Consider the following 17,126-nt stretch of genomic DNA (forward strand, 5'->3'; position numbering starts at 1 on the left):
GACATCTTTCAAATTGGGAAACAAAATTTTATTAATCGCAGAAATTACGCGAAGAAAATATGGCAATTAAAGTAAATGTTAATTGGTAATTGGACAGTTTTGATGTTAGTAGCATTACGTTCTATGCAGTTATTAGACACAATCGTTGTTCTAAAAATTTGGCTGCTAACAGTTAGTTGCATATATATCTTGGCAACAAATATTATATACTACAAGTGCTAGTCCGTGTTCTTTTGAACAACTAGACCAGAGATTTAGTGGTTTGAGCGATTAGGCAAATAAGATACCTACTATAAAACCCAATGGCCATATATTGTTGGCTACTGGATAAACCTCTAGGTGCAAAACCAATTAAACCACCAATAAAACGAAGTTATATTAATGTTTTCGCTAGTAACTTGTCAAGTATACATATTAATAGCTTTATCTATTAGGAGACGACTGTTTTTCAACTACTCCGACTAGTAGTTTAGACATGGCGACCAACTAACCATTCTGCACTTGTTGCTTTAAAATTAAGACAACAACCTCTTACGCCACTACGGCTGGGCAACTAACACTAATTGTATAAAGTGATTCACAACTGAAATTTTGAATAGGCCACTACCGTTGGTCAAGTGGCCTTTGATCATTTTTTTTGTAGTGATTGTTGTCAAAGTTGTGATACAATTGAACTTTGATGTTGTGTAATAATACTATGACATTGTATAACAATGATTAAGAGAAATTTTTTTCTCATTGTTATTGCTACGGATCTTCAACAACTATGATACTGAGTTGAATACGTTTAGAATCATGCAGTACTTGGAAGTGACGAAGATTTCGAGTTATGTTGAAGAGCCAAGGAGATCAAGCATTTGGATGAGAAGCTACAAAGTTTTATTTATTTTGTAATCCATATGTATTGATAGTTTTCTCACTAAAATTGACAAAGGGAGAGATTGTTAGAGCACTGCTCGGTCGAACTCGCAAGAATTTCTATCTCAAGCTTGTTTGTCAATGTTAGTGATCAAAACTATAAGTCTTGATTTCTAGTCTACTTATGGATATCTCGGACTAGGATGTATATTGTGTAGTTGAGCATTAGACTTCACGGCGTTCATCATTTGAAGACGAAGAACTACTAAGGAGAGCTTGTGGAACTTCATCAATAAAAGGTATGTGGAGACTGAAACTCATCTATCACTTGTAAAGTCTATTTCTACTTTATATCCTATATTGAGACATAAGTCGTAGTGCTATATAGTTTTCTATTATGCACATTTGATATTTCGATCTGAGTTTAACTCGGTTACATATTTCTCGAAATATGTGTTGGTAATCTTTCGCTTCGACCAAGTTCATCTTATATTCTTGACGAAATTCAAAAGATTATCATGTGAAAATTGCCGAGTAACATCTAACATGGTTTGTGTAATGCAATCATTTGATGTAGACTTGGAATGTTTCGTTATGATTATTTCAATAACTTGAAAATTGCTTTGATGCTAATAGTGTATGAAAACGGCTATTGTCATCCTCTAAGAAAGTTTCAATGATTGAAATTAGAGTTTATAACACTTAACCAATATTGGATTATACACATGTTGTACACTCTTGCACATATGCAATCCATGTCCGGGAACCATAGTATGCATACCCGTATGCGTACCTGTTGGTTTGAGAAGTCCGGGAACCTAAGTATGTATACCTGTATGCATACTGGCGTGAGGTTCATGTCCTAGATTTTCTAATGGGATTGGAGGTATGCGTACCTGTTTTCATACTGGCGAAATCCAAACTCAGTCCGGGTATTTCAAGTATGCGTACCTGTTTGCATACTTGAAGGTTAAAGTTCTAAAATCGGTTGTGTACATGAACTAATACATTTATATAATAAGAAATGCAATCTTTGGAAACCGTGGCTATAATGTTCATGAATTGATTCGAGTGAATCAAACCGATTTTGCTTCAATTGTGTTCTTGTGTACTTCTATGAGAATATAGCAATTGAACAATTCTTTAACTAGTTTCATTTGAGTTATTTGAACTAGTTATCGTTAAGATGAACAAGGTTGATATGAGAGTGTTCATATGGATAACTTCGGTTAACTATTGTTGAGCCAACATGGTGTACACGTTTAGGTACGGTTACTGAAACCTAAATGAAAGTACATTTCATTTCTGTGTAACAAGCTAAGTTCGATCTAACGGTTGAAAGATATTATCTTGAACACTAATCAGGTTTTTATCTAAAAGTAAATATTGAATGCTTTGTTACCAAGATAACTTAGATTGCAAACCCTGATTTGAAAACTATATAAAGGATAACTCTAGCAACTGGGAAACTTAATCCCCACACTTCTGTGTGATACAAGTTGCATAATCTAGAGTCGATTCTCCTTTAACCTTAGGTTTTCCACGAAACCCTATAGGTTAATGACTTGAAGACTTCATTGGGATTGTGAAGCCAGACCCAACTATTTTCTCTGTAGTTAAGTGATCTGATCTTGCTGTTTTTATCGTATTAAGTACTATCTTCTTTAAGATTGGCTCGAGATTTATTCTCTGATAGGCAAGATAAAAAGTAGTCACAAACATCTTCGTCTCATAGTTTGTGATTCCACAATATATTGTTTCGCTTCCATACGATTAAGATTGTTGTGAGGTGATTGATAATACTTGGCTGTTCTCCGGGAATATAAGTTCGGTTTATCAATTGGTCCTTGTTCACCTTGATTTATCAAAAGACGGGACAAAACTCATAGGTATTTTTGTGGGAGACAGATTTATCTATTCCAATAGAATTTTCTATGGGAGATAAATTTGTTTATTAAGTCTTCGACTTTGGGTCATAACAACTCTTAGTTGTGAGTGACATCAACTAAGGGAATCAAGTGCGTAGTATCCTGCTGGGATCAGACACGTAACGAGCGCAACTGTACCTTGAATCAGTGTGAGATTTAATAGGGTTCAACTACAGTCCAGTCCGAAATTCATTGGTCGTAGGCTAGTGTCTGTAGCGGCTTAATACAGTGTGGTGTTCAAAGCTGGACTAGGTCCCAGGATTTTTCTGCATTTGCGGTTTCCTCGTTAACAAAACTTCTGGTGTCTGTGTGATTTCTTTTCCGCATTATATTTTGTTATATAATAGAAATATCACAGGTTGTGTGTTAAGATCAATCAATTAGATAATCCAACCTTTGGTTTTTGATATAAATTGATAGACACTTGAACATTGGTCTTTGGTACCGTTCAAGTTATTTCTCTTTATTCAATCGGTCTCGCAAATTCTTATTTGTTTGATTGCGGATTGAATTAAGAAATAGAGATATCGCTCTTTGATATACTTTCCTATAGATTGAGTCTGACTGTCTAGTTGATTCTCATGAAAGCATATTGGAGTAAGTCCTCTCAGATTGCCAAACGAAATGTTGGGTGTGGTTATTAGTCCCCCGATTTTTCACATATCTTCTTAACGACACCTTCAAGAGCTACTCCATAAAAATTAAGTTGTGTTGCCGAATCAAGTTGGGTTTGAAATTGTGCCATTTGGGAAAATTTGAAAAAATAAATTAGATTGAGAAAGAGATAAACAGAGCAATTAGATTGAGAAATAGAGAAATAGAGAAAAAATATTTTACGCCAAATTTTTGGGGTAAGCTACGAGTTTGAAAATTTCCTATTTATAGCGATAAAGAACTAGTCGTTGGCCCTAGAGTCAATATCGAGCGATATTCCAGGCAGCGCTGGCGATAAAGTCTTTATCGTTGTCGATATTGTCAATATCGTTCGCTAGAAACTTTGTCGCTCAGTGGTTTCCCCATGATAGCGCTACTCATTTTCCATGCCACCTGGTATGCCGAACCGCATTTTTTTTTTTTTGCATGTGCATAGGAATAGGCATTAGCCCTTAGGCCATAATCAGATGCCGAGACAGAACTAAACAAACATGGTGCAAGAGTGCAAGACTCTTGGGCCCAGGCCAACTGAGTCAGTCGTTTGGATTTCAGTCTGATTAGTCTGAGTCGGGACCCTGAGCATCGAAGCCTCCATCAGGACCATCACTGTCCACTTAACTGGCCTTCCCATTCTTTGGATTCCACAGCCCCCAAAATGTTTCTTCTTTACCTTCCACAGAAGTGAAACACGTTCATTCGATTAAACCCTAATCGTCAATGGAGTTTTTCTCCTTCTTCAAATTTAATTCAATCTCTTTTCATCAAATTTACTCGATTAACCACAACAATCCATTTTGAAGAAAACTTCTATTAGCCTTTCCAAAGTTTTTTTTTTTTTTTTTTGCTTTTCAAGTTACGGTTTCAATTGAGTTACTTTGACGAGCAGGGACTGGATTTCACGACTCTAATATAGAAATTCATAATGGATTTGGAAACAAGAACTGAATTGCAAGATGGGACTACATCAGCTTCAAGCTACACGAGTGAAAATGAAGTTAACAATGGGAGTAACTGAAATTGGGGGTTGTCGTTTCCATTTTGAGGTTAGTGCTAAAATGATTCTGGTCACCACATGATTGCTTTCAGTTTTGGTTTTGTTAGTTAAAATGTTTCTTTAGATACAAATTGGATTGATCTGATATGTATATTTGAGCTCAAACAGATGGCAATTTAGTGGAATTAGTAGATTACAGGTTCTATTTTCGAATCAATATGGCTTGAACTTGCATTTCTCAAAAAAAAAATATGTGGTTCTATTTTCGACCCACTTGCACCCGGTCGCTTTTAATAGAAAAAGTGATTTGGAGACCATTGGGAGTCACTTGTATAATTTTTTATTGTGTTGGAGTTTAGTAGCGTAACAGGCTACCAGCCGAGTCTGGTAGCGTTCATGTACATACTGACATCAGAACGATGATATGGCATACCAATGAGCGTAGCCCAATTTATGGACGAACTTAATAAGGTGTTGATCCTTTCTTGTTTTTCATGCATCAAAATACATTTGCTGAGCGGAAATATCTTATTATTCTTATGTAGTCTTGAGCCTGTCTAGAATTCTTTGCAGCCTTCAGATGCCAAATGCTGGCTTCAGTAACATAAAATTCCATCTTCAATCTGCACCCTAGACGAACCTCCTTCTACATCACTAGTTCGTATCAAAATCAAGCCACTCGAATATCTCTTTCTTGCATTCCTCTAGTTGTCTCTGAAAGCCAACTTAAAATTTCTTTTAAACAACAGCTACGAAACACCAAATCACCAACCAAACATTTATATGTTCCATTGTCCCTATATCTTCTTCTCATTCACAGACAATTTCGTCTGAACTGTTTCACATTATTCTTCAGTTTTTAAACTACATCGTTGGTGTTCCTCTTATTTTCCAAGTACAAACTACATACCATTCAATATTCACTTAAATCTACTTTGATCTCTTCTGATTCCAATCCTTGTAAAAGGGTAGGAGTTGCATGTAACTTTAACCACAGAATAAGCTCACTTAGTTTTACCGGGTTTTGGTATCTCTGGTGAGCAAGGTCCTGAAATTGGGCAGTTGGCATATATTGAAGAAGAGATTTATTGGTAGGAAAATGTCTGAGATTGAAGAAGAATCTAAACAAGTTTATTACAGAGTTGTTAGAGATGAGAATGGAAATGTTAAACTTGATTGTCTTGCCTAACCCTCCTCTTTTATGGGTTTTGATTTGTTTACTTCTGTACTTGATTTGTTTAATTCTGTACTGAATTTGGGTCGTTGGGTCGTTTATAAATTAGGGTTTTTGATGAAACCCAATTAGTTAGTATGTGTTAACTCATAGTTTTGCTGTGAATATGGTATTTGCTATTGTCTTTTTAAGTATGGTTGCTTTAGCTGATGCTAGTGGTATGTTAGGGTGAGGTGAATTGGCATGAATACTATACTCAAAGACTGATCGTTTTTTGTGCTTACCAATAGTTAGGAGAAGTTTTAGGGTTTTCTAGTTTTAAAACATGCAGGTCAGATGTACCGGCAAAGAGGGAAAGTTTGGATTTATCTAAATTTTCTTGCTTGGCGTTTTGAGAATTAATGGGTTTTCATTTATGTGTACTTATGTTTGTATGCTGTGTTTGAATTGTACCTTAATCTTCTTTTCTTTTTGGTTTACGTTTTAATAGAAAGTGCTGACTTCTTTCTGCTTACAGGTCTTGAGAAAACTTGTGAATGATGCATCATGCCTTTCAAATGACAAAGTCGCAAAAGCTGTTCTTACAGTACCTGCCTACTGACAGCATTAAAGGATGCTGGAAGAATTGCTCAATTAGAGGTTCTTCATATTATCAGTGAGCCAACTGCTGCTTCATTGGCCTATGGGTTTGAGAAGGAAAACAATGAAACAATCCTAGTGTTTGATCTTGGTTGTGGTACCTTTGATGTTTCAGGTACTTCACTATTTGAATTTTAAAGTTTATATGTGCCATATGAGTGGATATATTTTCTTACCACATATTGTTTTAGACGTAGTCTTTTCTCACTTTTCAGGCTTTTTGAAGATGCCTAATTCAGACAGGCTAGTTATTAGATGTTAAAATGGAGACTCTGATGGATATTCGTTTCAGTATATATGGTTTAAGTGTATGGATGCTTTTGAGATGTTGCTGAATGTTCAAAGGCTTGAGAGTCAGGACTCCAATTTTTTCTTAAGCATCAGTGTTAAACAAGTTCATATCTAATACGCCTCTCTGCATCTGTTACAGTTCTTGAAGTTGGTGATGGAGTATTTGATGTATTATCTACCTCTGGTTGCGGTTGCTGAGTTTATGAATTTTCAATGAACAGAGAATTGTTAATTGGTTTGCTTCCGGCTTTAAGACAGTTGAAGGCACCGTTCTTTTTGAAGGATAAACAAGGTCTTCAGCGTCTCACTGAGACTGCTGAGAAAGCAAAGATGGAGTTGTCATCCTTGACTCAAGCTAACATTATGTGAGTTGTTGTCCTTGCTCATTCAGTCAAAGGTGCATGCAGCAGCTCTTTTTGCTTTTTGGCGAACTCACACAGAGACATGCTTCTCTCTTTTCTACTGCATGTGTTCGTGAAACCTTATTGCTGTGTATCTGATCTGTTTTGCAGTTTGCCTTTATTACTGCAATGACTGATGGTCCTAAGCACATCGAGACCACTCTTACAAGCACTATCTTTGAGGAGTTGTGCTCAGACCTTCTTGACCGGTACGTAAGCTCCTTTATTCATCACCAACAGTATTTTGACATGATCTGGTTTGTAGACTTTTGTAGTAGTGTGGTACTTTGCGATCGCTCTAACTCCTGTCTTCTCTTGGAAACAAATTCCTTAAAATGAAACTTCCAGTTGAGAACTCTTTGAGAGATGCAAAGCTCGGTTTCAAGGACTTGGATGAGGTGATCCTTGTTGGTGGATCCACACATATCCCATCTGTTCAGGAGCTTGTTAAATCATTGAGATGGACAAGCAAGTGTTTAGATAAATTTACTACAGTGTTAAAGAGTGTGTGTGAGACAATAAGTCACTCGGAAGCTTCCGTCTAGATGGTAGTCCTCCAGCCCCGTGGTGTCCCTCAGATTGAAGTCCAATTCGACATTGATGCAAATGGTATTTGGTCTGCCACTGTTGACAAGGTTACTGGAAGGAAGCAGGATATTACGATTACTGGTGCTAGTACACTACCTGGTGATGAGGTATGTTTCCATAGCACTATTTTAGCTCCTAACAGTATGAGCTTTTTGTTTGAGGAATGCTGAACTGTCTCTACGGTTGTCACTCTTGTCACCATTAATCGCCATCCTCTATGGGCCTTTTACTTTTACCGTGCATGTCAACTGTCCGAGACGATCTTGTTTACGCTTGAAATTTGTATAAATGTATGATAGTATAGATCAAGCTCGTTTATGCAAAAACTCGTGCAGGTCGAGAGAATGGTGAAGGAAGCTGAGAGGTATGCAGGTGAGGACAAGGAAAAGAGAGACGGCATAGACACCAAGAACCAGGCTGATTCTGTAATTTACGAGGCAGAGAAAAGGTTCCTGCTTAAGTGAAGGATAAGGTAGAGGCAAAACTTTGGAAAGCTCAAGGAAGCTGTCAGCGGTGGATCAACACAAGCCATCAAGGATGGCATGACTGCACTAAACCAAGAAGTGATGCAGCTGGGTCAATCTCTCTACAACCAACCAGGTGCAGCACCTGGCTGTAATGAAGTTGTTGGGTCTCCGGGAGCTGGAGCAGCGGAGCTGGCAAGAGACCTGAGGCTGATGCCGACATCACTGATTGCAAATGAGGAATTAGTATAGGAACTATTCTTTTTTCAAGTCTCTCTTTACCCTCTGCACTGTGCATATGTGGTATAATTTCAGAGGTGTTGTTTTTGTTAATCGGATCCAGGGATTATTTTTACTCTAGGTTAGGGGAATATGGGGTTTGAGGATAAAATGGTTGGTTAATGTGAATTGGTTAAATTTTGGGTTACTGATTTACTGCAGTAGATTTAGGGTGGAGCAGATTTTAAATCATGGTGAGAAATTTAATTTCTTGAAGTTTCAGTTTTACCTCATTGTGGATAATACAGTTAACCTCCATAAAATTATTGCCATATTCTAAAATTGAACTCTATTCATTTGGAATGGCATGCGATCAATCAAGATGTATGTTCTAGGTATGTGTTTGTAAGAATACAAGACTCCAATATTCATAGTTTTTTGACCAATGCTTGTTTGGAAACAAGGTCTACAAAATCCGAAGATCCTTAATATATGTAATAAACTTTTAATACCAATTGTATTCTAACTCATAAAACGATTTCTCTCATAGAATGACAACTAAGATTATCCAGCAGACATCCATATACTTAACTAATATAGTATTTAGAGATATGAAAACCTCGGGTATTTTGTGAGCATATAATTCTACTTAACTAATATAGTATTTAGAGATATGAAAACCTCGGGTATTTTGTGAGCATATAATTCGACATCAAAATAGGTTGTAAAATCGGGTTCCAAATATTTTCTCGAGTATCAAAGGAATATACTTGAACAATAAGATATAAGAGTTTGAATCATGTTCAATTCAAAATATCGACACTTATGATCATTTCTAGTCCAACCTGTTACGTTTCAATGTGTGCATAAACCCAAACATAACAGACATATTGAAAATGAATAAACAAGTCGGACTGTCAAATCGATCTTAGGGTCGGCCGTGACTTGGAATCGATTCTTGTCATAAGGGATAGGTCCTAAGATTGGTCCTATAAACTATGTTTCTGAAACTGTTTTCAGACATAGTTTCATTAATGTTTGAATTCATCCGGAAGTTCAAGACACTAAGTAATAAACGAACTAAAAATTAGTGCAATGTTTAAACACAAAGTCTATAGTGGAAACAAATGGTATATCATTCCTTAACGATATTGGATCATATTATATTGACCAAGTCACTAACACTAAAATCATCGTAAACAAACATAATTTCGTATGTTGCTTTTTCAATGGATATAGACTTGAAAGAACAAAAGATAAAAATAGAACAAATTAAGTATGTAGTTACTAACCTCAAAATGAAAGATGACATCTTCATTGTCTTCATGAGTAACCAGAGCATGTATCAATATTTCTATGTTCATAGTCTAAATTCACAAAGTTGACTTTAGTAACCGACTCAAACGACTCCTAGTTTTGGAACTAAACTTGACATACCAACGCATGGTCGGTTCAACCGAGTTAATTCTCTAAAACTTGATTATAATATTTGAAGGAAATTAATACGTGCCATGTCGGAGGCAAGGTAGAACTATTATGTACGAAATAATACGAAAAACTCCTAGGCCTGTGAAGGATGTCAGTTAAAAGAATCAAGTGGCGGTAACGAGATTATAGGCATTAGACTTCCTGGCTACGATTGCATATGAGATATCTAAATTTGAGAGTCGGGACTCAATCCACCGACCAAAAAAGGACGAGGGTAAGACTCCTGGCCAAATGAGTCAACCCTTTAATCATATATAATTTATTTATAACTTGTTTGGATACTGCTTAAAAAGTTGTTTTTTGGTTATTGGAAGCAGAAAAGTCAGTCATGTTATAAACAACAGTGTATTATATAGATTCCCACTTTACTGTAACCATATTACTTGGGAATCAAGTATGAAAACTCTATAAGGGTCCGTTTGGCACACTTAAATTGGAGGTAGTTGGAGGGTGTGGTGCAGTAAAAGGAAATAGCAACTACATGTAGTTGGGTGTTTGGCATGAATCCAACTACACGACATAGCAACTACATGTAGTTCCTACTACCTCTAAAGGACTACTTTGAATAACCTCCTCTTGAGGTGTGCATTGAAAGCGGCCCTGTATTACCCCTCCAACTACACCATTGACAAATGTTGACCGCTTATTTTATTTGCAGAATCAGATATATTTTCATTATATTCTTTTTAAACTTTATTTGTCGATTATAAAAATATTGGTTTTAATTTTTTCTATTAATTTGTTTTTTATTAATATTTTATTTGTGTTGGTGCCCAGCTTGTGGCTAGGCTACCAACCAACTCCGTGTAATAAAACTTAATATTTAAACGATGTATTTTTTATTAATTTATTATAATAATTATTTTATCTTTTTCTTATAATTTTTTCTTTTTTAAATTATGTTCAGTTTTAGTTATTTATATTTTTGGTTTCCTTTTTTTAATTATTATAATTATTTTAACTTTTTTGGTTTCTTTTTCTTTTTATTTCATTTTTCAATTTAATTATTTTAATATTATCAAATTTTCTTTATTATATGCTCAGTTTTAATTAATTAATTAATTTAATTCTTTTTTATTTTAAAATTTTCCCTTCAATATTATTTAATTTTATTTTTTAATTTTCATTATTATTTTATTTAAATTTTAGCAAATGTTTTTTTGTTATAATTTATAATTTCTTTATTTAATTTTAATTTCTTTTAATTTTATTTTTCTTATGTAGTTTTGTATTATGTTTTTAAAAAAAAATCCTTCTTATAATTTTAATTGTTATTAAAAAATAAATATATTTTTAATGTTTTTTTAATATTTAGGTAGAAATTAATTAAATAACAATTATACGAAGCTTTTGGTCGGTAGCCTAGCAACAAGCTGGGCTCCAACACCTTTTTGGATAGCAACACCTAATCTATGAAAAATGAAACTACCACTACCACTACTAGCGTCATTACTAACTAAGCAATTTTTCATACGCTTGAAAAAACACAAAGTATCCTCACCTAATTCTCCTAGAGTAGTGAAGGCTAGGACTCCCAAGCCGTGGCCATGTGTATTTGTTTATAATTTTTATTTCTATTGTAATTAGATTTTAAAGTTAAAATTGCATTGTTGTATTAAATTCATCTTATTTTCATGCCAAACACCAAACATTGAACTACATGTACTTTTAATGCATGACATTGCAACTACATGTAATTGGCAACTACATGCATTGCTAATATTGACGTGCCAAACAGACCCTAAATAAGACACTAAATCTTTGTATTTCACACACATGAATAAGATTTATCTCTCCATTTTCTTCTCTACTTTATGTCTCTTTCTCTATTTCACAAGACGTTATCATTCTCTCTCTCTATTTCACAAGAAGTCACTAATTTGATACACAATTTCAGAATAACTTTTATGTTTGGATACCGGAAGCAGTTTCTGTTTCTCTATAAGTGGAAGCCTGGAGCAGAAATCGGAAGCAAAAACATTTTGCCTCACAAAATACTGACTTTTTTGAATCTAAAATTCGTATTGCAATTTTATGCCCAAACTAACTTCTTGTTTTTTAACTTCCAGACTTCACAAAGCTACTTCTGGATGTATATCCCAAACACGTTAGACAAATAATATGTGAAACACTTTTGCTTCTGGCTTTTGCTTCGCCACAACTACTTTTTCTCTCAAAAAGATACGAAGAATTAGTTCCCTAAAAAAATAGCCCCTCTAAATTTTCTGAAAAAGAAAAAACTTGACAACTTTGATGACGTATCCAAAAAATAGGATGGGCCACATATTTTTATGATGCGGCCCGATCACATTGTAGATGCTCCGCTTTTACCACTATTTAGGAGAGGTTGTAGTGTTTTCTAGATTAAAAACATGTAGGGCTGATGAACCGGCAAAGAGTGAAAATTTCGTTCATTGAAATTTTCCTGCTTAATGCTTTGAGAATTAATGGATTTGCCTTTACGTGTACTTATGTTTGAATTGTAGCTTAATGTTCTTTTCTTTGTGGTTTTGCACTTTAATAAAGGAGTGCTGACTTCTTTCTGCTTACAGGTCTTGAAAAAACTTGTGGATGATACATCAAAGTTTTTGAACAACAAAGTCACAAAAGTTGTTGTTACCATACCTGCCTACTTCAATGACTCTCAAAGGACCGCAACGATGGATGCTGGAAGAATTGCTGGATTAGGGGTTCTTCTTATCATCAATTAGCCAACTGCTGCTTCATTGGCCTCTGGGTTTGAGAATAAAAACAATGAAACAATCCTAGTATTTGATCGTGGTGGTGGTACCTTTGATGTTTCAGGTACTCCACTATTTGAATTTTAAAGTTTATATGTGCAATTCGTTGTGTCATCTGAATGCATGTATTCTTACCAAATATTGTTTAAAATGGATGCTTTTGAGAGTCAGGACTCTTATTTTTTCTTGAGCATCAGTGTTACATAAGTTTACATCTTATCTCTGCCTCTGTGATAGTTCTCGAAGTTGGCGACGGAGTATTTGAGGTGTTATCTACCTCTTGAGATACTCATTTAGGAGGGGATGACTTTGAGAAGGTTGGTGCAAGCTTTCATTTGTAATATGTGTGTAAAATTATTATTCTGGTTGGGGTTGCCGACTTTATCAATTTCCAATGAACAGAGAATTGTTGGTTGGCTTGCTACCAGCTTTTAAGAGAGACGAAGGCATTGATCTCTTGAAGGATAAATACGCTCTTCAGCGTCTCCCTGAGACTTCTGAGAAAGCAAAGATAACATTAGGTGAGTTGTTTATTTCTGTACTGATTTTGGGTCATTTATAAATTGTGGTTTTGATGAAACCCAATTGGTTAGTATTTGAGCTGTGAATGTGGTATTTGCTTTTTAAGTATGGTTGCTTTAGCTGATGATTGTGGTATGTTAGGATGAGGTGAATTGGCATGGATAATGTACTCAAAGACTACTCGTTTTTTGTGCTTACCATTATTTAGAATAGGTTGTAGTGTTTTCTAGTTTAAAACATGTAGGGCTGATGAACTGGCAAAGAGTGAAAGTTTGGATTTTTGAAATTTTCCTGCTCTGTGTTTTGAAAATGAATGGGTTTACGTTTACGTGTACTCATGTTTCTATGTTGTGTTTGAATTGTAGCTTAATGTTCCTTTCTTTTTGGTTTTGCATTTTAATATAAAAGTGCCGACTTCTTTCTGCTTGCAGGTCTCAAGAAAACTTGTGGATGATGCATCAAAGTTTTTGAATGACGAAGTCACAAAAGCTGTTGCTACAGTGCCCGTTTACTTCAGTGACAAAGGACAGCAGCAAAGGATGCTGGAAGAATTGCTCGATTAGAGTCTCTTCGTATTAACAATGAGCTAACTGCTGCTTCATTGGCCTATGGGTTTGATCGTGGTGGTGGAAAGGTACTTCATTGGCCTATGGGTCTGAACAAGTTTATATCTAATACGCCTCTCTGCCTTTGTGACAGTTTTTGAAGTTGGTGATGGTGTATTTGAGGTGTTATCTACTTCTGGGGATACTCATTCGAGACGGGATTACTTCGACAAGGTTGGTGCAAACTTTCGTTTGTGATGTATGTGTAAAATTATTATTCTGGTTGCGGTTGCTGAGTGCATGAAAGGCAAGCCATTTGGTTGATCAGTTCACGATCGTGGGAAATTGTGGTTGGATGGATGCAAAAAGGTCAAGACAGTGGTTTGATGCAAAAAAACCAATGGCAATGGGTGCTGAGATTAGACGGTGTATGGGAGCAACAATTGGGTTAATCTCAACTCCGTGAGTGCCCCAGGGACATTGCTGCTAGCTTCTCAGACCCAAGCTTCCAACTCATTGGCGATATGCAACTCCGGCACAAATCCTTATAAACTGGTTGACCATATTTAACTTTTCCGATGTGGTGCTATTTTATAGTACTAAATATGCTAAGAGCATCCACAGTGGGCGAGTATAACCAAAAATTTGGGATGAGATCGTAACACAGTGGGACAGAGTAAAGATCAAATCCCAACCAAAGATCAAATTCCAGACCAAATCCCAAATTCTAATATAGTCGGGCGTAAATTTAAAGTACGCTTGTTGCTGGGCGTAAATTTAAAGTACGCTTGTTAACGGGCGGAGATTTAAATTACGCCCGATGAAATTTTAATTAAATAAAAAAAAAAGAATGAGGCGGACTTTTAAAGTCCGCCTGATGAAAGTTACAAAGAATGGGGCGGACTTTTAAAGTCCGCCTGATGAAATTTTAATGGGGCGGACTTTTAAAGTCCGCCTGATGAAATTTACAAAAAATAAAGTCCGCCTGATGAAATTTTACAAAAAAAAAATGGGGCGGACTTTTAAAGTCCGCCTGATGAAATTTTAATCATGTACCGTTGCGTCACAACACGGACTAAACCCAAATTTTGGTCTTTTTTTTGATCTTTGATCTTTGGTTTTGATCGCACCACTGCAGTTGCTCTAACTAACTAGTTTTAATTAACTTATTCCGGCTGGATTTTGGTACGGGCCATTCTACAGGCCCAGCAGTTAACATAAACAGGACGAAAATAATTTCCACCGAAAAAGATGCTTTTAACATTTCCGTTTTTTTATTTTTTATTTTTTACGATGGCCATGAGGGTTATCAACTACTTACGATGCTTCCTTTCTTTCGTATAGCAGTTGTTAGTTTCCACAAGCAGAAACATTATTTGACCAAGTCTCTACGTGAAAAGGTTAAAACGTACACCGCCAGAAAGGATCAACTCTTCCTTGAGATTTATTTGGTGCATAAACACCGTTGGGAAATGGAGGGCGACGACTAGCGCCCATGCGTTTTCATTTGTGCACGTCTCTACCATTAAAGAAACTCAGTAGCACACCAAATTTACTAGCCAAAACCCGCTAGCATCAAATTCATCACTAGCATCCTTTACCGATCAGAAAAAAGAAAAAGGAAAGAAAGGGTTGTCTCTTCTGTTCCCCGAGCTCATATTGGTACTAGCACACCAAATTATTTGCGAAACTCGCTAGCATCCTTTATCGATCAAAAATAAAAGAAAAACGAAAGAAAGGGTTGTCTCTTCTGTTCCCCGAGCTCATATTGGTACTAGCACACCAAATTATTTATGAAACTCGCTAGTATCCTTTACCGATCAAAAAAAAAAAAAGAAAAACGAAAGAAAGGGTTATCTCTTCTGTTCCTCGAGCTCATATTGGTACTAGCACACCAAATTATTTGCGAAACTCGCTAGCATCCTTTACCGATCAAAAAAAAAGAAAAAGGAAAGAAAGGGTTATCTCTTCTGTTCCTCGAGCTTATATTGGTACTAGCACACCAAATTATTTGCGAAACTCGCTAGCATCCTTTACCGATCAAAAAAAAAAAGAAAAAGGAAAGAAAGGGTTATCCCTTCTGTTCCTCGAGGTCATATTGGTACTAGCACACCAAATTATTTGCGAAACTCGCTAGCATCCTTTACCGATCAAAAAAAAAAGAAAAAGGAAAGAAAGGGTTATCTGTTCTGTTCCTCGAGCTCATATTGGTACTAGCACACCAAATTATTTGCGAAACTGGCTAGCATCCTTTACCGATCAAAAAAAAAAAAGGAAAGAAAGAAAGGGTTATCGTTTCTGTTCCTCGAGCTCATATTGGTGCATGCTTAAACACCATTGAGAAATGGATGAATAAAATACCAATAACACCCATTCCGTCATTTTATCAACAGACTCAACAATATACATGGTTGATGAAATACAAGAACACGGTTCTTTTTAGCTCCTGCTGACGAACGGGAAAACATCCACGTAATTGTTCATTCAAAGTGATAATGTTCCCAAACAAATCAAAGCAAAAATAAATTTTTAGGTATGTGGTTCCCCAACATTCTAAAATCGTTTTAAAGCTTCAGACAGTGTCTAAAGTTTGAAAATAATCTTAGAAGAGAATAGGTATCACCCGGGCTACGGCCGGGCTCAACCTTTTAGGAGACTTGTTAATTTCTTCTACTTTTTAGGCTTGGTTAGCTTTGATCGTCCGGGACATAACGAATGTCATCTAAATCCAAGCTATCTTAACTGTCCTTCGTCCTGAAATAGACCGTCTGATCTTGGATGGACACCTTTAGGTTATGTTATACTAGCATATAACCCGTGTCGTAACGGCACGACTCAATAATAAATAATTCCATATGTTCTGATCTTGATTTGTGTCGTTCGTTAGTTATTACATAATATGGCAATTGATTACAATAATTTATTTTTTCAATTGTCATGTGTATTAACCGAGTTTATTTTAACATTAAAATGATCAACCACGTTTTATACTTTATAATGTCACAAGTTTTGTGGCTTTACAGAATTAACATAATATGATATTGCTCACCAATATCCGCCGCCACCATAAAACCGTATGGCACCATTTTTCCTCTCTACTACCACCCAATGGCAGAGCCAAGGGTTAACTAACCTGGATTTAACCCCCTTAAAATTTTAACAACTATATAATTTTTTAATTTATTTTATAAATATTACTTTGTCCATCGATATTTATGATTTAGTCCACCAACGTTTACATGTTTGTTTTTTTAGAAAAAAATAGGCATTCTTAGTGTCAATTTCTGACTCCCCCACTGACGCCCACCCCATGTAGATTCTTAGACATAATTCTAATTTTCAATCTGGTAGGTTTCTAAAAGACCTACAAACTAATACCGCAAGTGCACGGTGTCGAGGTGTAGAACAATGCAAATACGGGTCGAATCCACAGAGACTAGGGTGTCTAAGTTGAACTTTCCTAAACTGTTTTCTAAGCTTAACAGAGAACAAAGGCAGTAGCCAAAGGCAAGGCAGTGAAGTAAAATAAAGACAATGAAGCAAAGGTAACAGTGGCAGTGAAACAAAGGCAGTGAGCCTAAGGCAGAGAAGCCAAGCAGTAAATGCACTAGGGGATTTGA

General features: G+C 35.9%; 1 pseudogene; it reads left to right on the plus strand.

The window, feature by feature from the left end:
- Positions 1-5,933: 5,933 nt before the first annotated feature.
- LOC113351096 lies at positions 5,934-8,418 on the plus strand (annotated as a pseudogene).
- Positions 8,419-17,126: the final 8,708 nt, after the last annotated feature.

The sequence above is a fragment of the Papaver somniferum genome, chromosome 2, assembly GCF_003573695.1.
Source record: "Papaver somniferum cultivar HN1 chromosome 2, ASM357369v1, whole genome shotgun sequence".
NCBI classification, from domain to species: Eukaryota; Viridiplantae; Streptophyta; class Magnoliopsida; order Ranunculales; family Papaveraceae; genus Papaver; species Papaver somniferum.